Genomic DNA, 25,668 nt, shown 5'->3' with positions numbered 1-25,668 from the left:
AGTCGTTCGAACAACTAAATTAAGGCGAGGAACGACGTCAAGATATATCCAACGTCTAGACCACACTGCTTGCAATGAAGAGAGAACTGCCCAGTACAGTACGTGTTGATATGGACGCCTACAAAATGACAACAAATATTTTCCATTGAAAATCCACTGTGTGTGACGGTATAGTAAACACTCGTATATAGATCAACGCACACGCGCGCACGGAGGTATTATGTACGTACAGCATGCAATGCAGACAAATATTTCGGAGCGCGCGCTTCTGATTTTGTGCTGAATATTCTTGTGAGCGCTCTTGTATAACTGTTTGCATGTGCGCACGGACAAGATAGACGTCAGATTATCACGCTGTAGCTACTAAACCTTTACTTGCATGTGTACAGCAGTAGACTACTGTGATGGTTGCATGCGGCAGTTTAATTGTGTGTGCACAATATGTCAGCATTGTACGGTGGCTTAATAAGGACATAGGAAAGAAAAACAGTGTCCCCAAATCTCACAATGTTGTCTTTTTATCTCAAAATATTGCCTCTTTTTTTTTTCCCCTTTAAAATTTGGACTTTAAAAGATCCATCGGGAGCTTTCTATTTTATAGCTGTTGTAAGTGTCATATACCAGAAGTAATCGTTCCATTATCTTACACACTATAAGTCCGTCACGTTTTGGGTCCGCTAAAGTATAGCTAGAAGTTGTCAACTGACATATCAGACCCCCCCCCCATTCCCCCGTTGATATCTGAGGGCTTGGCCTGTCAGGGTGCATGCGCATTCTATATCATGACGCAGTTTAGACTTTGGGCTAGAAGAGGAGCAAGTTAAGCACACTGAACCGTCTGCTCGCACGGAGAAACATATCCAGATTTAAACACAGAATTTATGAAATGCTCTGTGTCACCTCCAATCCTCCTTATTTGCACATCATCTCTACTTTGATTTATGTGCTTCCACATCAAGGCATTCAAAACGATCGTGGTGACTGGAAATATGCCAAAACAAGCACTGCGTTAAGTCATTTTACGTCTTGTGTGTGTATGTGTGTGTGCTTTTAATTTACTTGTCTTTTCGTGTGTTTTTTGGTTGTTTTTTTCGTGTTTTTGTTTTTTTGTTTTTCGTGTTTCTTCTTTCACGGTTAAACTTTTGTGCGAATGTACAATACTCCAATTGGGGCACGGTACGCATTCATATCACATTGTTTTGGAACAATCTGGAACTGGAAGTATTATTTCGACCCAAGAATCACCAGGCTGGCGTGGTGGCCTGAACGGTTGGAAGACAGCACTGCGCGTCGGTGTTTGTTGTCAGGCTGTGTGAATCGCGCCGATCGGATGACAGACACTGCTTTGTTTATAACGGCATCGCCAAGGTGGAATTTTTACACGGGCCTAGGATCCCAATTCCGTATCCTCCCTTAGTTCGCAAAAGCATCCGGGAGATTACGTTTAGAGTCCGGCCTTCGGGCCAGAAGTGGGCTAGCTGACTTGCAATGGAGGGCTCACGTCGATTCGGACTGGGTTGATGTTCAACGTTCAGTGAAACCATGGCCTCGATGAGGCGTAATCTCTTGTTAATTTTAGCTTTCTGTCTTCAATTTTATAATACAATAATTCAAATTAATTATTGACATTTTGCATTCATCTTTTTCTCGCTAAGTAATCACAATTTATTTAAGATTAAATTGATGCTCATGTCTGCCTAGGTTCGATTCCACGCCGAAGCACTATTTTATATAATTTTTTTTTTTTTTTTTGGGGGGGGGGGGTTGTTGTTAATATCTGCATGTACATGCATGGTGTTTTAAATTTGTTTTGCTTTGTTTGTTTGTCTGTCTGTTTTTTTTTTTTAGGGGGGGGTGGGGGTTGTTTCTATTTGGTATATTGTTTCGCGTAAACGAAGTAGGTCATTGCAATATTTTGCACAACTTGTACTTAGAAACCAATCGGAACTTAAGACCTGAGTAGTAAATTTGATTTCTGTCTCGCTCGTCGCCTTTCACTGGAAATTTTAATGAAAGTATACATAAGGACGAAAATTGTACCTGCAAAAAGAAATGCTTCTTTTGTACAGTGTAAGGCCACCGCGACATCTTTTCTGACAATCTTGATAATATTTGTTCTTCGGGAATGTTGTGTCATTACTTAGCCTTTATATTATAAACCGTTAAGTGTGGAAACAGCTATGCTCCTGTTAGAACAACTTCACATTTCTTAAATGCTGATTTACTGAGGCAGGCGTTTGAAAGACAGTGTGATACAAACAGGTACGGTAACGTTATAAACAATGCCACGAGCTCTCCGTGCATTAACAACGATCGAAACGTGCGGTATTCATGACGGTACACAAAGCAGATAATGCGAATACAGCAGACTTAGCCGAGAATTAAACCTAGTAGCGCGGAGGATTTAATTATGACATACTAGGACTTTCTACCGGTAAACTTTACTCATTGTCGAATAAATCTATCTAATTTCTACCTTATCTAGCTTTTACTCTGTATTTAACGTATTATGACCAAAGCAAATATGAAATTCACGACAATTCCATGGGACTTGTATATTCATTTAAAATAGCTCCGTTTTGAATCTAAAATCTAACGCTCCATTGCTATGGTAACATCGTGAATAATAGCCCTGCCGCTAATGGATAGATGACATGTAGAAGATGGCCATCGATGGCGCTCTCAACTTCTCGTGCCACGTCTGGCACCTACAAGAAGTAACCGACATATTACTGGCGCAATCCCGACCGAACGTATTTTAACTCTCCTACAGACTTTTCTACACTGATCCCAGAAAGCATTAAGTGCCGTCAAAATGCCTCAGTTGCTCATAGGTACATATCCATGACGTAACACTGTTCTCGTTGTGCATAAAACTGTTGTCAAAAGTAAGGCATATATACTGATAGGCCTAGACTAGGTATACGTTGCAGACTATGCATAGGCTAACTTCACAGACAGACATACATGCACGCAGACAACTTCAGATAATGTAAAATATCACTAACCGTAATCACGTTATGTTTACGATGTCTTGAAATGTCGTCCTTTTCTTCTCTGCAACCCCGGGCCGTCATTGTAGTCGTTCGAACAACTAAATTAAGGCGAGGAACGACGTCAAGATATATCCAACGTCTAGACCACACTGCTTGCAATGAAGAGAGAACTGCCCAGTACAGTACGTGTTGATATGGACGCCTACAAAATGACAACAAATATTTTCCATTGAAAATCCACTGTGTGTGACGGTATAGTAAACACTCGTATATAGATCAACGCACACGCGCGCACGGAGGTATTATGTACGTACAGCATGCAATGCAGACAAATATTTCGGAGCGCGCGCTTCTGATTTTGTGCTGAATATTCTTGTGAGCGCTCTTGTATAACTGTTTGCATGTGCGCACGGACAAGATAGACGTCAGATTATCACGCTGTAGCTACTAAACCTTTACTTGCATGTGTACAGCAGTAGACTACTGTGATGGTTGCATGCGGCAGTTTAATTGTGTGTGCACAATATGTCAGCATTGTACGGTGGCTTAATAAGGACATAGGAAAGAAAAACAGTGTCCCCAAATCTCACAATGTTGTCTTTTTATCTCAAAATATTGCCTCTTTTTTTTTCCCCTTTAAAATTTGGACTTTAAAAGATCCATCGGGAGCTTTCTATTTTATAGCTGTTGTAAGTGTCATATACCAGAAGTAATCGTTCCATTATCTTACACACTATAAGTCCGTCACGTTTTGGGTCCGCTAAAGTATAGCTAGAAGTTGTCAACTGACATATCAGACCCCCCCCCCATTCCCCCGTTGATATCTGAGGGCTTGGCCTGTCAGGGTGCATGCGCATTTCTATATCATGACGCAGTTTAGACTTTGGGCTAGAAGAGGAGCAAGTTAAGCACACTGAACCGTCTGCTCGCACGGAGAAACATATCCAGATTTAAACACAGAATTTATGAAATGCTCTGTGTCACCTCCAATCCTCCTTATTTGCACATCATCTCTACTTTGATTTATGTGCTTCCACATCAAGGCATTCAAAACGATCGTGGTGACTGGAAATATGCCAAAACAAGCACTGCGTTAAGTCATTTTACGTCTTGTGTGTGTATGTGTGTGTGCTTTTAATTTACTTGTCTTTTCGTGTGTTTTTTGGTTGTTTTTTTCGTGTTTTTGTTTTTTTGTTTTTCGTGTTTCTTCTTTCACGGTTAAACTTTTGTGCGAATGTACAATACTCCAATTGGGGCACGGTACGCATTCATATCACATTGTTTTGGAACAATCTGGAACTGGAAGTATTATTTCGACCCAAGAATCACCAGGCTGGCGTGGTGGCCTGAACGGTTGGAAGACAGCACTGCGCGTCGGTGTTTGTTGTCAGGCTGTGTGAATCGCGCCGATCGGATGACAGACACTGCTTTGTTTATAACGGCATCGCCAAGGTGGAATTTTTACACGGGCCTAGGATCCCAATTCCGTATCCTCCCTTAGTTCGCAAAAGCATCCGGGAGATTACGTTTAGAGTCCGGCCTTCGGGCCAGAAGTGGGCTAGCTGACTTGCAATGGAGGGCTCACGTCGATTCGGACTGGGTTGATGTTCAACGTTCAGTGAAACCATGGCCTCGATGAGGCGTAATCTCTTGTTAATTTTAGCTTTCTGTCTTCAATTTTATAATACAATAATTCAAATTAATTATTGACATTTTGCATTCATCTTTTTCTCGCTAAGTAATCACAATTTATTTAAGATTAAATTGATGCTCATGTCTGCCTAGGTTCGATTCCACGCCGAAGCACTATTTTATATAATTTTTTTTTTTTTTTTTTTGGGGGGGGGGGTTGTTGTTAATATCTGCATGTACATGCATGGTGTTTTAAATTTGTTTTGCTTTGTTTGTTTGTCTGTCTGTTTTTTTTTTAGGGGGGGTGGGGGTTGTTTCTATTTGGTATATTGTTTCGCGTAAACGAAGTAGGTCATTGCAATATTTTGCACAACTTGTACTTAGAAACCAATCGGAACTTAAGACCTGAGTAGTAAATTTGATTTCTGTCTCGCTCGTCGCCTTTCACTGGAAATTTTAATGAAAGTATACATAAGGACGAAAATTGTACCTGCAAAAAGAAATGCTTCTTTTGTACAGTGTAAGGCCACCGCGACATCTTTTCTGACAATCTTGATAATATTTGTTCTTCGGGAATGTTGTGTCATTACTTAGCCTTTATATTATAAACCGTTAAGTGTGGAAACAGCTATGCTCCTGTTAGAACAACTTCACATTTCTTAAATGCTGATTTACTGAGGCAGGCGTTTGAAAGACAGTGTGATACAAACAGGTACGGTAACGTTATAAACAATGCCACGAGCTCTCCGTGCATTAACAACGATCGAAACGTGCGGTATTCATGACGGTACACAAAGCAGATAATGCGAATACAGCAGACTTAGCCGAGAATTAAACCTAGTAGCGCGGAGGATTTAATTATGACATACTAGGACTTTCTACCGGTAAACTTTACTCATTGTCGAATAAATCTATCTAATTTCTACCTTATCTAGCTTTTACTCTGTATTTAACGTATTATGACCAAAGCAAATATGAAATTCACGACAATTCCATGGGACTTGTATATTCATTTAAAATAGCTCCGTTTTGAATCTAAAATCTAACGCTCCATTGCTATGGTAACATCGTGAATAATAGCCCTGCCGCTAATGGATAGATGACATGTAGAAGATGGCCATCGATGGCGCTCTCAACTTCTCGTGCCACGTCTGGCACCTACAAGAAGTAACCGACATATTACTGGCGCAATCCCGACCGAACGTATTTTAACTCTCCTACAGACTTTTCTACACTGATCCCAGAAAGCATTAAGTGCCGTCAAAATGCCTCAGTTGCTCATAGGTACATATCCATGACGTAACACTGTTCTCGTTGTGCATAAAACTGTTGTCAAAAGTAAGGCATATATACTGATAGGCCTAGACTAGGTATACGTTGCAGACTATGCATAGGCTAACTTCACAGACAGACATACATGCACGCAGACAACTTCAGATAATGTAAAATATCACTAACCGTAATCACGTTATGTTTACGATGTCTTGAAATGTCGTCCTTTTCTTCTCTGCAACCCCGGGCCGTCATTGTAGTCGTTCGAACAACTAAATTAAGGCGAGGAACGACGTCAAGATATATCCAACGTCTAGACCACACTGCTTGCAATGAAGAGAGAACTGCCCAGTACAGTACGTGTTGATATGGACGCCTACAAAATGACAACAAATATTTTCCATTGAAAATCCACTGTGTGTGACGGTATAGTAAACACTCGTATATAGATCAACGCACACGCGCGCACGGAGGTATTATGTACGTACAGCATGCAATGCAGACAAATATTTCGGAGCGCGCGCTTCTGATTTTGTGCTGAATATTCTTGTGAGCGCTCTTGTATAACTGTTTGCATGTGCGCACGGACAAGATAGACGTCAGATTATCACGCTGTAGCTACTAAACCTTTACTTGCATGTGTACAGCAGTAGACTACTGTGATGGTTGCATGCGGCAGTTTAATTGTGTGTGCACAATATGTCAGCATTGTACGGTGGCTTAATAAGGACATAGGAAAGAAAAACAGTGTCCCCAAATCTCACAATGTTGTCTTTTTATCTCAAAATATTGCCTCTTTTTTTTTCCCCTTTAAAATTTGGACTTTAAAAGATCCATCGGGAGCTTTCTATTTTATAGCTGTTGTAAGTGTCATATACCAGAAGTAATCGTTCCATTATCTTACACACTATAAGTCCGTCACGTTTTGGGTCCGCTAAAGTATAGCTAGAAGTTGTCAACTGACATATCAGACCCCCCCCCCATTCCCCCGTTGATATCTGAGGGCTTGGCCTGTCAGGGTGCATGCGCATTTCTATATCATGACGCAGTTTAGACTTTGGGCTAGAAGAGGAGCAAGTTAAGCACACTGAACCGTCTGCTCGCACGGAGAAACATATCCAGATTTAAACACAGAATTTATGAAATGCTCTGTGTCACCTCCAATCCTCCTTATTTGCACATCATCTCTACTTTGATTTATGTGCTTCCACATCAAGGCATTCAAAACGATCGTGGTGACTGGAAATATGCCAAAACAAGCACTGCGTTAAGTCATTTTACGTCTTGTGTGTGTATGTGTGTGTGCTTTTAATTTACTTGTCTTTTCGTGTGTTTTTTGGTTGTTTTTTTCGTGTTTTTGTTTTTTTGTTTTTCGTGTTTCTTCTTTCACGGTTAAACTTTTGTGCGAATGTACAATACTCCAATTGGGGCACGGTACGCATTCATATCACATTGTTTTGGAACAATCTGGAACTGGAAGTATTATTTCGACCCAAGAATCACCAGGCTGGCGTGGTGGCCTGAACGGTTGGAAGACAGCACTGCGCGTCGGTGTTTGTTGTCAGGCTGTGTGAATCGCGCCGATCGGATGACAGACACTGCTTTGTTTATAACGGCATCGCCAAGGTGGAATTTTTACACGGGCCTAGGATCCCAATTCCGTATCCTCCCTTAGTTCGCAAAAGCATCCGGGAGATTACGTTTAGAGTCCGGCCTTCGGGCCAGAAGTGGGCTAGCTGACTTGCAATGGAGGGCTCACGTCGATTCGGACTGGGTTGATGTTCAACGTTCAGTGAAACCATGGCCTCGATGAGGCGTAATCTCTTGTTAATTTTAGCTTTCTGTCTTCAATTTTATAATACAATAATTCAAATTAATTATTGACATTTTGCATTCATCTTTTTCTCGCTAAGTAATCACAATTTATTTAAGATTAAATTGATGCTCATGTCTGCCTAGGTTCGATTCCACGCCGAAGCACTATTTTATATAATTTTTTTTTTTTTTTTTTTTGGGGGGGGGGTTGTTGTTAATATCTGCATGTACATGCATGGTGTTTTAAATTTGTTTTGCTTTGTTTGTTTGTCTGTCTGTTTTTTTTTTAGGGGGGGTGGGGGTTGTTTCTATTTGGTATATTGTTTCGCGTAAACGAAGTAGGTCATTGCAATATTTTGCACAACTTGTACTTAGAAACCAATCGGAACTTAAGACCTGAGTAGTAAATTTGATTTCTGTCTCGCTCGTCGCCTTTCACTGGAAATTTTAATGAAAGTATACATAAGGACGAAAATTGTACCTGCAAAAAGAAATGCTTCTTTTGTACAGTGTAAGGCCACCGCGACATCTTTTCTGACAATCTTGATAATATTTGTTCTTCGGGAATGTTGTGTCATTACTTAGCCTTTATATTATAAACCGTTAAGTGTGGAAACAGCTATGCTCCTGTTAGAACAACTTCACATTTCTTAAATGCTGATTTACTGAGGCAGGCGTTTGAAAGACAGTGTGATACAAACAGGTACGGTAACGTTATAAACAATGCCACGAGCTCTCCGTGCATTAACAACGATCGAAACGTGCGGTATTCATGACGGTACACAAAGCAGATAATGCGAATACAGCAGACTTAGCCGAGAATTAAACCTAGTAGCGCGGAGGATTTAATTATGACATACTAGGACTTTCTACCGGTAAACTTTACTCATTGTCGAATAAATCTATCTAATTTCTACCTTATCTAGCTTTTACTCTGTATTTAACGTATTATGACCAAAGCAAATATGAAATTCACGACAATTCCATGGGACTTGTATATTCATTTAAAATAGCTCCGTTTTGAATCTAAAATCTAACGCTCCATTGCTATGGTAACATCGTGAATAATAGCCCTGCCGCTAATGGATAGATGACATGTAGAAGATGGCCATCGATGGCGCTCTCAACTTCTCGTGCCACGTCTGGCACCTACAAGAAGTAACCGACATATTACTGGCGCAATCCCGACCGAACGTATTTTAACTCTCCTACAGACTTTTCTACACTGATCCCAGAAAGCATTAAGTGCCGTCAAAATGCCTCAGTTGCTCATAGGTACATATCCATGACGTAACACTGTTCTCGTTGTGCATAAAACTGTTGTCAAAAGTAAGGCATATATACTGATAGGCCTAGACTAGGTATACGTTGCAGACTATGCATAGGCTAACTTCACAGACAGACATACATGCACGCAGACAACTTCAGATAATGTAAAATATCACTAACCGTAATCACGTTATGTTTACGATGTCTTGAAATGTCGTCCTTTTCTTCTCTGCAACCCCGGGCCGTCATTGTAGTCGTTCGAACAACTAAATTAAGGCGAGGAACGACGTCAAGATATATCCAACGTCTAGACCACACTGCTTGCAATGAAGAGAGAACTGCCCAGTACAGTACGTGTTGATATGGACGCCTACAAAATGACAACAAATATTTTCCATTGAAAATCCACTGTGTGTGACGGTATAGTAAACACTCGTATATAGATCAACGCACACGCGCGCACGGAGGTATTATGTACGTACAGCATGCAATGCAGACAAATATTTCGGAGCGCGCGCTTCTGATTTTGTGCTGAATATTCTTGTGAGCGCTCTTGTATAACTGTTTGCATGTGCGCACGGACAAGATAGACGTCAGATTATCACGCTGTAGCTACTAAACCTTTACTTGCATGTGTACAGCAGTAGACTACTGTGATGGTTGCATGCGGCAGTTTAATTGTGTGTGCACAATATGTCAGCATTGTACGGTGGCTTAATAAGGACATAGGAAAGAAAAACAGTGTCCCCAAATCTCACAATGTTGTCTTTTTATCTCAAAATATTGCCTCTTTTTTTTTCCCCTTTAAAATTTGGACTTTAAAAGATCCATCGGGAGCTTTCTATTTTATAGCTGTTGTAAGTGTCATATACCAGAAGTAATCGTTCCATTATCTTACACACTATAAGTCCGTCACGTTTTGGGTCCGCTAAAGTATAGCTAGAAGTTGTCAACTGACATATCAGACCCCCCCCCCCATTCCCCCGTTGATATCTGAGGGCTTGGCCTGTCAGGGTGCATGCGCATTTCTATATCATGACGCAGTTTAGACTTTGGGCTAGAAGAGGAGCAAGTTAAGCACACTGAACCGTCTGCTCGCACGGAGAAACATATCCAGATTTAAACACAGAATTTATGAAATGCTCTGTGTCACCTCCAATCCTCCTTATTTGCACATCATCTCTACTTTGATTTATGTGCTTCCACATCAAGGCATTCAAAACGATCGTGGTGACTGGAAATATGCCAAAACAAGCACTGCGTTAAGTCATTTTACGTCTTGTGTGTGTATGTGTGTGTGCTTTTAATTTACTTGTCTTTTCGTGTGTTTTTTGGTTGTTTTTTTCGTGTTTTTGTTTTTTTGTTTTTCGTGTTTCTTCTTTCACGGTTAAACTTTTGTGCGAATGTACAATACTCCAATTGGGGCACGGTACGCATTCATATCACATTGTTTTGGAACAATCTGGAACTGGAAGTATTATTTCGACCCAAGAATCACCAGGCTGGCGTGGTGGCCTGAACGGTTGGAAGACAGCACTGCGCGTCGGTGTTTGTTGTCAGGCTGTGTGAATCGCGCCGATCGGATGACAGACACTGCTTTGTTTATAACGGCATCGCCAAGGTGGAATTTTTACACGGGCCTAGGATCCCAATTCCGTATCCTCCCTTAGTTCGCAAAAGCATCCGGGAGATTACGTTTAGAGTCCGGCCTTCGGGCCAGAAGTGGGCTAGCTGACTTGCAATGGAGGGCTCACGTCGATTCGGACTGGGTTGATGTTCAACGTTCAGTGAAACCATGGCCTCGATGAGGCGTAATCTCTTGTTAATTTTAGCTTTCTGTCTTCAATTTTATAATACAATAATTCAAATTAATTATTGACATTTTGCATTCATCTTTTTCTCGCTAAGTAATCACAATTTATTTAAGATTAAATTGATGCTCATGTCTGCCTAGGTTCGATTCCACGCCGAAGCACTATTTTATATAATTTTTTTTTTTTTTTTTTGGGGGGGGGGGGTTGTTGTTAATATCTGCATGTACATGCATGGTGTTTTAAATTTGTTTTGCTTTGTTTGTTTGTCTGTCTGTTTTTTTTTTAGGGGGGGTGGGGGTTGTTTCTATTTGGTATATTGTTTCGCGTAAACGAAGTAGGTCATTGCAATATTTTGCACAACTTGTACTTAGAAACCAATCGGAACTTAAGACCTGAGTAGTAAATTTGATTTCTGTCTCGCTCGTCGCCTTTCACTGGAAATTTTAATGAAAGTATACATAAGGACGAAAATTGTACCTGCAAAAAGAAATGCTTCTTTTGTACAGTGTAAGGCCACCGCGACATCTTTTCTGACAATCTTGATAATATTTGTTCTTCGGGAATGTTGTGTCATTACTTAGCCTTTATATTATAAACCGTTAAGTGTGGAAACAGCTATGCTCCTGTTAGAACAACTTCACATTTCTTAAATGCTGATTTACTGAGGCAGGCGTTTGAAAGACAGTGTGATACAAACAGGTACGGTAACGTTATAAACAATGCCACGAGCTCTCCGTGCATTAACAACGATCGAAACGTGCGGTATTCATGACGGTACACAAAGCAGATAATGCGAATACAGCAGACTTAGCCGAGAATTAAACCTAGTAGCGCGGAGGATTTAATTATGACATACTAGGACTTTCTACCGGTAAACTTTACTCATTGTCGAATAAATCTATCTAATTTCTACCTTATCTAGCTTTTACTCTGTATTTAACGTATTATGACCAAAGCAAATATGAAATTCACGACAATTCCATGGGACTTGTATATTCATTTAAAATAGCTCCGTTTTGAATCTAAAATCTAACGCTCCATTGCTATGGTAACATCGTGAATAATAGCCCTGCCGCTAATGGATAGATGACATGTAGAAGATGGCCATCGATGGCGCTCTCAACTTCTCGTGCCACGTCTGGCACCTACAAGAAGTAACCGACATATTACTGGCGCAATCCCGACCGAACGTATTTTAACTCTCCTACAGACTTTTCTACACTGATCCCAGAAAGCATTAAGTGCCGTCAAAATGCCTCAGTTGCTCATAGGTACATATCCATGACGTAACACTGTTCTCGTTGTGCATAAAACTGTTGTCAAAAGTAAGGCATATATACTGATAGGCCTAGACTAGGTATACGTTGCAGACTATGCATAGGCTAACTTCACAGACAGACATACATGCACGCAGACAACTTCAGATAATGTAAAATATCACTAACCGTAATCACGTTATGTTTACGATGTCTTGAAATGTCGTCCTTTTCTTCTCTGCAACCCCGGGCCGTCATTGTAGTCGTTCGAACAACTAAATTAAGGCGAGGAACGACGTCAAGATATATCCAACGTCTAGACCACACTGCTTGCAATGAAGAGAGAACTGCCCAGTACAGTACGTGTTGATATGGACGCCTACAAAATGACAACAAATATTTTCCATTGAAAATCCACTGTGTGTGACGGTATAGTAAACACTCGTATATAGATCAACGCACACGCGCGCACGGAGGTATTATGTACGTACAGCATGCAATGCAGACAAATATTTCGGAGCGCGCGCTTCTGATTTTGTGCTGAATATTCTTGTGAGCGCTCTTGTATAACTGTTTGCATGTGCGCACGGACAAGATAGACGTCAGATTATCACGCTGTAGCTACTAAACCTTTACTTGCATGTGTACAGCAGTAGACTACTGTGATGGTTGCATGCGGCAGTTTAATTGTGTGTGCACAATATGTCAGCATTGTACGGTGGCTTAATAAGGACATAGGAAAGAAAAACAGTGTCCCCAAATCTCACAATGTTGTCTTTTTATCTCAAAATATTGCCTCTTTTTTTTTCCCCTTTAAAATTTGGACTTTAAAAGATCCATCGGGAGCTTTCTATTTTATAGCTGTTGTAAGTGTCATATACCAGAAGTAATCGTTCCATTATCTTACACACTATAAGTCCGTCACGTTTTGGGTCCGCTAAAGTATAGCTAGAAGTTGTCAACTGACATATCAGACCCCCCCCCCCCATTCCCCCGTTGATATCTGAGGGCTTGGCCTGTCAGGGTGCATGCGCATTTCTATATCATGACGCAGTTTAGACTTTGGGCTAGAAGAGGAGCAAGTTAAGCACACTGAACCGTCTGCTCGCACGGAGAAACATATCCAGATTTAAACACAGAATTTATGAAATGCTCTGTGTCACCTCCAATCCTCCTTATTTGCACATCATCTCTACTTTGATTTATGTGCTTCCACATCAAGGCATTCAAAACGATCGTGGTGACTGGAAATATGCCAAAACAAGCACTGCGTTAAGTCATTTTACGTCTTGTGTGTGTATGTGTGTGCTTTTAATTTACTTGTCTTTTCGTGTGTTTTTTGGTTGTTTTTTTCGTGTTTTTGTTTTTTTGTTTTTCGTGTTTCTTCTTTCACGGTTAAACTTTTGTGCGAATGTACAATACTCCAATTGGGGCACGGTACGCATTCATATCACATTGTTTTGGAACAATCTGGAACTGGAAGTATTATTTCGACCCAAGAATCACCAGGCTGGCGTGGTGGCCTGAACGGTTGGAAGACAGCACTGCGCGTCGGTGTTTGTTGTCAGGCTGTGTGAATCGCGCCGATCGGATGACAGACACTGCTTTGTTTATAACGGCATCGCCAAGGTGGAATTTTTACACGGGCCTAGGATCCCAATTCCGTATCCTCCCTTAGTTCGCAAAAGCATCCGGGAGATTACGTTTAGAGTCCGGCCTTCGGGCCAGAAGTGGGCTAGCTGACTTGCAATGGAGGGCTCACGTCGATTCGGACTGGGTTGATGTTCAACGTTCAGTGAAACCATGGCCTCGATGAGGCGTAATCTCTTGTTAATTTTAGCTTTCTGTCTTCAATTTTATAATACAATAATTCAAATTAATTATTGACATTTTGCATTCATCTTTTTCTCGCTAAGTAATCACAATTTATTTAAGATTAAATTGATGCTCATGTCTGCCTAGGTTCGATTCCACGCCGAAGCACTATTTTATATAATTTTTTTTTTTTTTTTTTGGGGGGGGGGGGTTGTTGTTAATATCTGCATGTACATGCATGGTGTTTTAAATTTGTTTTGCTTTGTTTGTTTGTCTGTCTGTTTTTTTTTTAGGGGGGGTGGGGGTTGTTTCTATTTGGTATATTGTTTCGCGTAAACGAAGTAGGTCATTGCAATATTTTGCACAACTTGTACTTAGAAACCAATCGGAACTTAAGACCTGAGTAGTAAATTTGATTTCTGTCTCGCTCGTCGCCTTTCACTGGAAATTTTAATGAAAGTATACATAAGGACGAAAATTGTACCTGCAAAAAGAAATGCTTCTTTTGTACAGTGTAAGGCCACCGCGACATCTTTTCTGACAATCTTGATAATATTTGTTCTTCGGGAATGTTGTGTCATTACTTAGCCTTTATATTATAAACCGTTAAGTGTGGAAACAGCTATGCTCCTGTTAGAACAACTTCACATTTCTTAAATGCTGATTTACTGAGGCAGGCGTTTGAAAGACAGTGTGATACAAACAGGTACGGTAACGTTATAAACAATGCCACGAGCTCTCCGTGCATTAACAACGATCGAAACGTGCGGTATTCATGACGGTACACAAAGCAGATAATGCGAATACAGCAGACTTAGCCGAGAATTAAACCTAGTAGCGCGGAGGATTTAATTATGACATACTAGGACTTTCTACCGGTAAACTTTACTCATTGTCGAATAAATCTATCTAATTTCTACCTTATCTAGCTTTTACTCTGTATTTAACGTATTATGACCAAAGCAAATATGAAATTCACGACAATTCCATGGGACTTGTATATTCATTTAAAATAGCTCCGTTTTGAATCTAAAATCTAACGCTCCATTGCTATGGTAACATCGTGAATAATAGCCCTGCCGCTAATGGATAGATGACATGTAGAAGATGGCCATCGATGGCGCTCTCAACTTCTCGTGCCACGTCTGGCACCTACAAGAAGTAACCGACATATTACTGGCGCAATCCCGACCGAACGTATTTTAACTCTCCTACAGACTTTTCTACACTGATCCCAGAAAGCATTAAGTGCCGTCAAAATGCCTCAGTTGCTCATAGGTACATATCCATGACGTAACACTGTTCTCGTTGTGCATAAAACTGTTGTCAAAAGTAAGGCATATATACTGATAGGCCTAGACTAGGTATACGTTGCAGACTATGCATAGGCTAACTTCACAGACAGACATACATGCACGCAGACAACTTCAGATAATGTAAAATATCACTAACCGTAATCACGTTATGTTTACGATGTCTTGAAATGTCGTCCTTTTCTTCTCTGCAACCCCGGGCCGTCATTGTAGTCGTTCGAACAACTAAATTAAGGCGAGGAACGACGTCAAGATATATCCAACGTCTAGACCACACTGCTTGCAATGAAGAGAGAACTGCCCAGTACAGTACGTGTTGATATGGACGCCTACAAAATGACAACAAATATTTTCCATTGAAAATCCACTGTGTGTGACGGTATAGTAAACACTCGTATATAGATCAACGCACACGCGCGCACGGAGGTATTATGTACGTACAGCATGCAATGCAGACAAATATTTCGGAGCGCGCGCTTCTGATTTTGTGCTGAATATTCTTGTGAGCGCTCTTGTATAACTGTTTGCATGTGCGCACGGACAAGATAGACGTCAGATTATCACGCTGTAGCTACTAAACCTTTACTTGCATGTGTACAGCAGTAGACTACTGTGATGGTTGCATGCGGCAGTTTAATTGTGTGTGCACAATATGTCAGCATTGTACGGTGGCTTAATAAGGACATAGGAAAGAAAAACAGTGTCCCCAAATCTCACAATGTTGTCTTTTTATCTCAAAATATTGCCTCTTTTTTTTTCCCCTTTAAAATTTGGACTTTAAAAGATCCATCGGGAGCTTTCTATTTTATAGCTGTTGTAAGTGTCATATACCAGAAGTAATCGTTCCATTATCTTACACACTATAAGTCCGTCACGTTTTGGGTCCGCTAAAGTATAGCTAGAAGTTGTCAACTGACATATCAGACCCCCCCCCCCATTCCCCCGTTGATATCTGAGGGCTTGGCCTGTCAGGGTGCATGCGCATTTCTATATCATGACGCAGTTTAGACTTTGGGCTAGAAGAGGAGCAAGTTAAGCACACTGAACCGTCTGCTCGCACGGAGAAACATATCCAGATTTAAACACAGAATTTATGAAATGCTCTGTGTCACCTCCAATCCTCCTTATTTGCACATCATCTCTACTTTGATTTATGTGCTTCCACATCAAGGCATTCAAAACGATCGTGGTGACTGGAAATATGCCAAAACAAGCACTGCGTTAAGTCATTTTACGTCTTGTGTGTGTATGTGTGTGTGCTTTTAATTTACTTGTCTTTTCGTGTGTTTTTTGGTTGTTTTTTTCGTGTTTTTGTTTTTTTGTTTTTCGTGTTTCTTCTTTCACGGTTAAACTTTTGTGCGAATGTACAATACTCCAATTGGGGCACGGTACGCATTCATATCACATTGTTTTGGAACAATCTGGAACTGGAAGTATTATTTCGACCCAAGAATCACCAGGCTGGCGTGGTGGCCTGAACGGTTGGAAGACAGCACTGCGCGTCGGTGTTTGTTGTCAGGCTGTGTGAATCGCGCCGATCGGATGACAGACACTGCTTTGTTTATAACGGCATCGCCAAGGTGGAATTTTTACACGGGCCTAGGATCCCAATTCCGTATCCTCCCTTAGTTCGCAAAAGCATCCGGGAGATTACGTTTAGAGTCCGGCCTTCGGGCCAGAAGTGGGCTAGCTGACTTGCAATGGAGGGCTCACGTCGATTCGGACTGGGTTGATGTTCAACGTTCAGTGAAACCATGGCCTCGATGAGGCGTAATCTCTTGTTAATTTTAGCTTTCTGTCTTCAATTTTATAATACAATAATTCAAATTAATTATTGACATTTTGCATTCATCTTTTTCTCGCTAAGTAATCACAATTTATTTAAGATTAAATTGATGCTCATGTCTGCCTAGGTTCGATTCCACGCCGAAGCACTATTTTATATAATTTTTTTTTTTTTTTTTTGGGGGGGGGGTTGTTGTTAATATCTGCATGTACATGCATGGTGTTTTAAATTTGTTTTGCTTTGTTTGTTTGTCTGTCTGTTTTTTTTTTAGGGGGGGTGGGGGTTGTTTCTATTTGGTATATTGTTTCGCGTAAACGAAGTAGGTCATTGCAATATTTTGCACAACTTGTACTTAGAAACCAATCGGAACTTAAGACCTGAGTAGTAAATTTGATTTCTGTCTCGCTCGTCGCCTTTCACTGGAAATTTTAATGAAAGTATACATAAGGACGAAAATTGTACCTGCAAAAAGAAATGCTTCTTTTGTACAGTGTAAGGCCACCGCGACATCTTTTCTGACAATCTTGATAATATTTGTTCTTCGGGAATGTTGTGTCATTACTTAGCCTTTATATTATAAACCGTTAAGTGTGGAAACAGCTATGCTCCTGTTAGAACAACTTCACATTTCTTAAATGCTGATTTACTGAGGCAGGCGTTTGAAAGACAGTGTGATACAAACAGGTACGGTAACGTTATAAACAATGCCACGAGCTCTCCGTGCATTAACAACGATCGAAACGTGCGGTATTCATGACGGTACACAAAGCAGATAATGCGAATACAGCAGACTTAGCCGAGAATTAAACCTAGTAGCGCGGAGGATTTAATTATGACATACTAGGACTTTCTACCGGTAAACTTTACTCATTGTCGAATAAATCTATCTAATTTCTACCTTATCTAGCTTTTACTCTGTATTTAACGTATTATGACCAAAGCAAATATGAAATTCACGACAATTCCATGGGACTTGTATATTCATTTAAAATAGCTCCGTTTTGAATCTAAAATCTAACGCTCCATTGCTATGGTAACATCGTGAATAATAGCCCTGCCGCTAATGGATAGATGACATGTAGAAGATGGCCATCGATGGCGCTCTCAACTTCTCGTGCCACGTCTGGCACCTACAAGAAGTAACCGACATATTACTGGCGCAATCCCGACCGAACGTATTTTAACTCTCCTACAGACTTTTCTACACTGATCCCAGAAAGCATTAAGTGCCGTCAAAATGCCTCAGTTGCTCATAGGTACATATCCATGACGTAACACTGTTCTCGTTGTGCATAAAACTGTTGTCAAAAGTAAGGCATATATACTGATAGGCCTAGACTAGGTATACGTTGCAGACTATGCATAGGCTAACTTCACAGACAGACATACATGCACGCAGACAACTTCAGATAATGTAAAATATCACTAACCGTAATCACGTTATGTTTACGATGTCTTGAAATGTCGTCCTTTTCTTCTCTGCAACCCCGGGCCGTCATTGTAGTCGTTCGAACAACTAAATTAAGGCGAGGAACGACGTCAAGATATATCCAACGTCTAGACCACACTGCTTGCAATGAAGAGAGAACTGCCCAGTACAGTACGTGTTGATATGGACGCCTACAAAATGACAACAAATATTTTCCATTGAAAATCCACTGTGTGTGACGGTATAGTAAACACTCGTATATAGATCAACGCACACGCGCGCACGGAGGTATTATGTACGTACAGCATGCAATGCAGACAAATATTTCGGAGCGCGCGCTTCTGATTTTGTGCTGAATATTCTTGTGAGCGCTCTTGTATAACTGTTTGCATGTGCGCACGGACAAGATAGACGTCAGATTATCACGCTGTAGCTACTAAACCTTTACTTGCATGTGTACAGCAGTAGACTACTGTGATGGTTGCATGCGGCAGTTTAATTGTGTGTGCACAATATGTCAGCATTGTACGGTGGCTTAATAAGGACATAGGAAAGAAAAACAGTGTCCCCAAATCTCACAATGTTGTCTTTTTATCTCAAAATATTGCCTCTTTTTTTTTCCCCTTTAAAATTTGGACTTTAAAAGATCCATCGGGAGCTTTCTATTTTATAGCTGTTGTAAGTGTCATATACCAGAAGTAATCGTTCCATTATCTTACACACTATAAGTCCGTCACGTTTTGGGTCCGCTAAAGTATAGCTAGAAGTTGTCAACTGACATATCAGACCCCCCCCCCCATTCCCCCGTTGATATCTGAGGGCTTGGCCTGTCAGGGTGCATGCGCATTTCTATATCATGACGCAGTTTAGACTTTGGGCTAGAAGAGGAGCAAGTTAAGCACACTGAACCGTCTGCTCGCACGGAGAAACATATCCAGATTTAAACACAGAATTTATGAAATGCTCTGTGTCACCTCCAATCCTCCTTATTTGCACATCATCTCTACTTTGATTTATGTGCTTCCACATCAAGGCATTCAAAACGATCGTGGTGACTGGAAATATGCCAAAACAAGCACTGCGTTAAGTCATTTTACGTCTTGTGTGTGTATGTGTGTGTGCTTTTAATTTACTTGTCTTTTCGTGTGTTTTTTGGTTGTTTTTTTCGTGTTTTTGTTTTTTTGTTTTTCGTGTTTCTTCTTTCACGGTTAAACTTTTGTGCGAATGTACAATACTCCAATTGGGGCACGGTACGCATTCATATCACATTGTTTTGGAACAATCTGGAACTGGAAGTATTATTTCGACCCAAGAATCACCAGGCTGGCGTGGTGGCCTGAACGGTTGGAAGACAGCACTGCGCGTCGGTGTTTGTTGTCAGGCTGTGTGAATCGCGCCGATCGGATGACAGACACTGCTTTGTTTATAACGGCATCGCCAAGGTGGAATTTTTACACGGGCCTAGGATCCCAATTCCGTATCCTCCCTTAGTTCGCAAAAGCATCCGGGAGATTACGTTTAGAGTCCGGCCTTCGGGCCAGAAGTGGGCTAGCTGACTTGCAATGGAGGGCTCACGTCGATTCGGACTGGGTTGATGTTCAACGTTCAGTGAAACCATGGCCTCGATGAGGCGTAATCTCTTGTTAATTTTAGCTTTCTGTCTTCAATTTTATAATACAATAATTCAAATTAATTATTGACATTTTGCATTCATCTTTTTCTCGCTAAGTAATCACAATTTATTTAAGATTAAATTGATGCTCATGTCTGCCTAGGTTCGATTCCACGCCGAAGCACTATTTTATATAATTTTTTTTTTTTTTTTTTTGGGGGGGGGGGTTGTTGTTAATATCTGCATGTACATGCATGGTGTTTTAAATTTGTTTTGCTTTGTTTGTTTGTCTGTCTGTTTTTTTTTTAGGGGGGGGTGGGGGTTGTTTCTATTTGGTATATTGTTTCGCGTAAACGAAGTAGGTCATTGCAATATTTTGCACAACTTGTACTTAGAAACCAATCGGAACTTAAGACCTGAGTAGTAAATTTGATTTCTGTCTCGCTCGTCGCCTTTCACTGGAAATTTTAATGAAAGTATACATAAGGACGAAAATTGTACCTGCAAAAAGAAATGCTTCTTTTGTACAGTGTAAGGCCACCGCGACATCTTTTCTGACAATCTTGATAATATTTGTTCTTCGGGAATGTTGTGTCATTACTTAGCCTTTATATTATAAACCGTTAAGTGTGGAAACAGCTATGCTCCTGTTAGAACAACTTCACATTTCTTAAATGCTGATTTACTGAGGCAGGCGTTTGAAAGACAGTGTGATACAAACAGGTACGGTAACGTTATAAACAATGCCACGAGCTCTCCGTGCATTAACAACGATCGAAACGTGCGGTATTCATGACGGTACACAAAGCAGATAATGCGAATACAGCAGACTTAGCCGAGAATTAAACCTAGTAGCGCGGAGGATTTAATTATGACATACTAGGACTTTCTACCGGTAAACTTTACTCATTGTCGAATAAATCTATCTAATTTCTACCTTATCTAGCTTTTACTCTGTATTTAACGTATTATGACCAAAGCAAATATGAAATTCACGACAATTCCATGGGACTTGTATATTCATTTAAAATAGCTCCGTTTTGAATCTAAAATCTAACGCTCCATTGCTATGGTAACATCGTGAATAATAGCCCTGCCGCTAATGGATAGATGACATGTAGAAGATGGCCATCGATGGCGCTCTCAACTTCTCGTGCCACGTCTGGCACCTACAAGAAGTAACCGACATATTACTGGCGCAATCCCGACCGAACGTATTTTAACTCTCCTACAGACTTTTCTACACTGATCCCAGAAAGCATTAAGTGCCGTCAAAATGCCTCAGTTGCTCATAGGTACATATCCATGACGTAACACTGTTCTCGTTGTGCATAAAACTGTTGTCAAAAGTAAGGCATATATACTGATAGGCCTAGACTAGGTATACGTTGCAGACTATGCATAGGCTAACTTCACAGACAGACATACATGCACGCAGACAACTTCAGATAATGTAAAATATCACTAACCGTAATCACGTTATGTTTACGATGTCTTGAAATGTCGTCCTTTTCTTCTCTGCAACCCCGGGCCGTCATTGTAGTCGTTCGAACAACTAAATTAAGGCGAGGAACGACGTCAAGATATATCCAACGTCTAGACCACACTGCTTGCAATGAAGAGAGAACTGCCCAGTACAGTACGTGTTGATATGGACGCCTACAAAATGACAACAAATATTTTCCATTGAAAATCCACTGTGTGTGACGGTATAGTAAACACTCGTATATAGATCAACGCACACGCGCGCACGGAGGTATTATGTACGTACAGCATGCAATGCAGACAAATATTTCGGAGCGCGCGCTTCTGATTTTGTGCTGAATATTCTTGTGAGCGCTCTTGTATAACTGTTTGCATGTGCGCACGGACAAGATAGACGTCAGATTATCACGCTGTAGCTACTAAACCTTTACTTGCATGTGTACAGCAGTAGACTACTGTGATGGTTGCATGCGGCAGTTTAATTGTGTGTGCACAATATGTCAGCATTGTACGGTGGCTTAATAAGGACATAGGAAAGAAAAACAGTGTCCCCAAATCTCACAATGTTGTCTTTTTATCTCAAAATATTGCCTCTTTTTTTTTCCCCTTTAAAATTTGGACTTTAAAAGATCCATCGGGAGCTTTCTATTTTATAGCTGTTGTAAGTGTCATATACCAGAAGTAATCGTTCCATTATCTTACACACTATAAGTCCGTCACGTTTTGGGTCCGCTAAAGTATAGCTAGAAGTTGTCAACTGACATATCAGACCCCCCCCCCCCATTCCCCGTTGATATCTGAGGGCTTGGCCTGTCAGGGTGCATGCGCATTTCTATATCATGACGCAGTTTAGACTTTGGGCTAGAAGAGGAGCAAGTTAAGCACACTGAACCGTCTGCTCGCACGGAGAAACATATCCAGATTTAAACACAGAATTTATGAAATGCTCTGTGTCACCTCCAATCCTCCTTATTTGCACATCATCTCTACTTTGATTTATGTGCTTCCACATCAAGGCATTCAAAACGATCGTGGTGACTGGAAATATGCCAAAACAAGCACTGCGTTAAGTCATTTTACGTCTTGTGTGTGTATGTGTGTGTGCTTTTAATTTACTTGTCTTTTCGTGTGTTTTTTGGTTGTTTTTTTCGTGTTTTTGTTTTTTTGTTTTTCGTGTTTCTTCTTTCACGGTTAAACTTTTGTGCGAATGTACAATACTCCAATTGGGGCACGGTACGCATTCATATCACATTGTTTTGGAACAATCTGGAACTGGAAGTATTATTTCGACCCAAGAATCACCAGGCTGGCGTGGTGGCCTGAACGGTTGGAAGACAGCACTGCGCGTCGGTGTTTGTTGTCAGGCTGTGTGAATCGCGCCGATCGGATGACAGACACTGCTTTGTTTATAACGGCATCGCCAAGGTGGAATTTTTACACGGGCCTAGGATCCCAATTCCGTATCCTCCCTTAGTTCGCAAAAGCATCCGGGAGATTACGTTTAGAGTCCGGCCTTCGGGCCAGAAGTGGGCTAGCTGACTTGCAATGGAGGGCTCACGTCGATTCGGACTGGGTTGATGTTCAACGTTCAGTGAAACCATGGCCTCGATGAGGCGTAATCTCTTGTTAATTTTAGCTTTCTGTCTTCAATTTTATAATACAATAATTCAAATTAATTATTGACATTTTGCATTCATCTTTTTCTCGTCAAGTAATCACAATTTATTTAAGATTAAATTGATGCTCATGTCTGCCTAGGTTCGATTCCACGCCGAAGCACTATTTTATATAATTTTTTTTTTTTTTTTTTGGGGGGGGGGGTTGTTGTTAATATCTGCATGTACATGCATGGTGTTTTAAATTTGTTTTGCTTTGTTTGTTTGTCTGTCTGTTTTTTTTTTAGGGGGGGGGTGGGGTTGTTTCTATTTGGTATATTGTTTCGCGTAAACGAAGTAGGTCATTGCAATATTTTGCACAACTTGTACTTAGAAACCAATCGGAACTTAAGACCTGAGTAGTAAATTTGATTTCTGTCTCGCTCGTCGCCTTTCACTGGAAATTTTAATGAAAGTATACATAAGGACGAAAATTGTACCTGCAAAAAGAAATGCTTCTTTTGTACAGTGTAAGGCCACCGCGACATCTTTTCTGACAATCTTGATAATATTTGTTCTTCGGGAATGTTGTGTCATTACTTAGCCTTTATATTATAAACCGTTAAGTGTGGAAACAGCTATGCTCCTGTTAGAACAACTTCACATTTCTTAAATGCTGATTTACTGAGGCAGGCGTTTGAAAGACAGTGTGATACAAACAGGTACGGTAACGTTATAAACAATGCCACGAGCTCTCCGTGCATTAACAACGATCGAAACGTGCGGTATTCATGACGGTACACAAAGCAGATAATGCGAATACAGCAGACTTAGCCGAGAATTAAACCTAGTAGCGCGGAGGATTTAATTATGACATACTAGGACTTTCTACCGGTAAACTTTACTCATTGTCGAATAAATCTATCTAATTTCTACCTTATCTAGCTTTTACTCTGTATTTAACGTATTATGACCAAAGCAAATATGAAATTCACGACAATTCCATGGGACTTGTATATTCATTTAAAATAGCTCCGTTTTGAATCTAAAATCTAACGCTCCATTGCTATGGTAACATCGTGAATAATAGCCCTGCCGCTAATGGATAGATGACATGTAGAAGATGGCCATCGATGGCGCTCTCAACTTCTCGTGCCACGTCTGGCACCTACAAGAAGTAACCGACATATTACTGGCGCAATCCCGACCGAACGTATTTTAACTCTCCTACAGACTTTTCTACACTGATCCCAGAAAGCATTAAGTGCCGTCAAAATGCCTCAGTTGCTCATAGGTACATATCCATGACGTAACACTGTTCTCGTTGTGCATAAAACTGTTGTCAAAAGTAAGGCATATATACTGATAGGCCTAGACTAGGTATACGTTGCAGACTATGCATAGGCTAACTTCACAGACAGACATACATGCACGCAGACAACTTCAGATAATGTAAAATATCACTAACCGTAATCACGTTATGTTTACGATGTCTTGAAATGTCGTCCTTTTCTTCTCTGCAACCCCGGGCCGTCATTGTAGTCGTTCGAACAACTAAATTAAGGCGAGGAACGACGTCAAGATATATCCAACGTCTAGACCACACTGCTTGCAATGAAGAGAGAACTGCCCAGTACAGTACGTGTTGATATGGACGCCTACAAAATGACAACAAATATTTTCCATTGAAAATCCACTGTGTGTGACGGTATAGTAAACACTCGTATATAGATCAACGCACACGCGCGCACGGAGGTATTATGTACGTACAGCATGCAATGCAGACAAATATTTCGGAGCGCGCGCTTCTGATTTTGTGCTGAATATTCTTGTGAGCGCTCTTGTATAACTGTTTGCATGTGCGCACGGACAAGATAGACGTCAGATTATCACGCTGTAGCTACTAAACCTTTACTTGCATGTGTACAGCAGTAGACTTACTGTGATGGTTGCATGCGGGCAGTTTAATTGTGTGTGCACAATATGTCAGCATTGTACGGTGGCTTAATAAGGACATAGGAAAGAAAAACAGTGTCCCCAAATCTCACAATGTTGTCTTTTTATCTCAAAATATTGCCCTCTTTTTTTTTCCCCTTTAAAATTTGGACTTTAAAAGATCCATCGGGAGCTTTCTATTTATAGCTGTTGTAAGTGTCATATACCAGAAGTAATCGTTCCATTATCTTACACACTATAAGTCCGTCACGTTTTTGGTCCGCTAAGTATAGCTAGAAGTTGTCAACTGACATATCAGACCCCCCCCCCCCATTCCCCCGTTGATATCTGAGGGCTTGGCCTGTCAGGGTGCATGCGCATTTCTATATCATGACGCAGTTTAGACTTTGGGCTAGAAGAGGAGCAAGTTAAAGCACACTGAACCGTCTGCTCGCACGGAGAAACATATCCAGATTTAAACACAGAATTTATTGAATGCTCTGTGTCACCTCCAATCCTCCTTATTTGCACATCATCTCTACTTTGATTTATGTGCTTCCACATCAAGGCATTCAAAACGATCGTGGTGACTGGAAATATGCCAAAACAAGCACTGCGTTAAGTCATTTTACGTCTTGTGTGTG

At 40.8% G+C, this 25,668-nt stretch overlaps 1 long non-coding RNA gene across 1 annotated transcript; it reads right to left on the bottom strand.

Moving 5' to 3' along the window:
• Positions 1–3,050: 3,050 nt before the first annotated feature.
• On the bottom strand, positions 3,051–24,725 carry LOC139979552 (uncharacterized). The gene is made up of 8 exons (XR_011797208.1): positions 24,558–24,725; positions 21,479–21,668; positions 18,399–18,588; positions 15,322–15,511; positions 12,244–12,433; positions 9,165–9,354; positions 6,087–6,276; positions 3,051–3,198 (listed from the first exon to the last, which is right to left on the bottom strand). It is a non-coding gene; the product is annotated as an uncharacterized lncRNA (long non-coding RNA).
• Between the last annotated feature and the right edge of the window lie 943 nt (positions 24,726–25,668).

The sequence above is a fragment of the Apostichopus japonicus genome, chromosome 14 (assembly GCF_037975245.1).
Source record: "Apostichopus japonicus isolate 1M-3 chromosome 14, ASM3797524v1, whole genome shotgun sequence".
Lineage (NCBI taxonomy): Eukaryota > Metazoa > Echinodermata > Holothuroidea > Aspidochirotida > Stichopodidae > Apostichopus > Apostichopus japonicus.
This window is presented reverse-complemented; position numbering and strand designations above follow the sequence as displayed.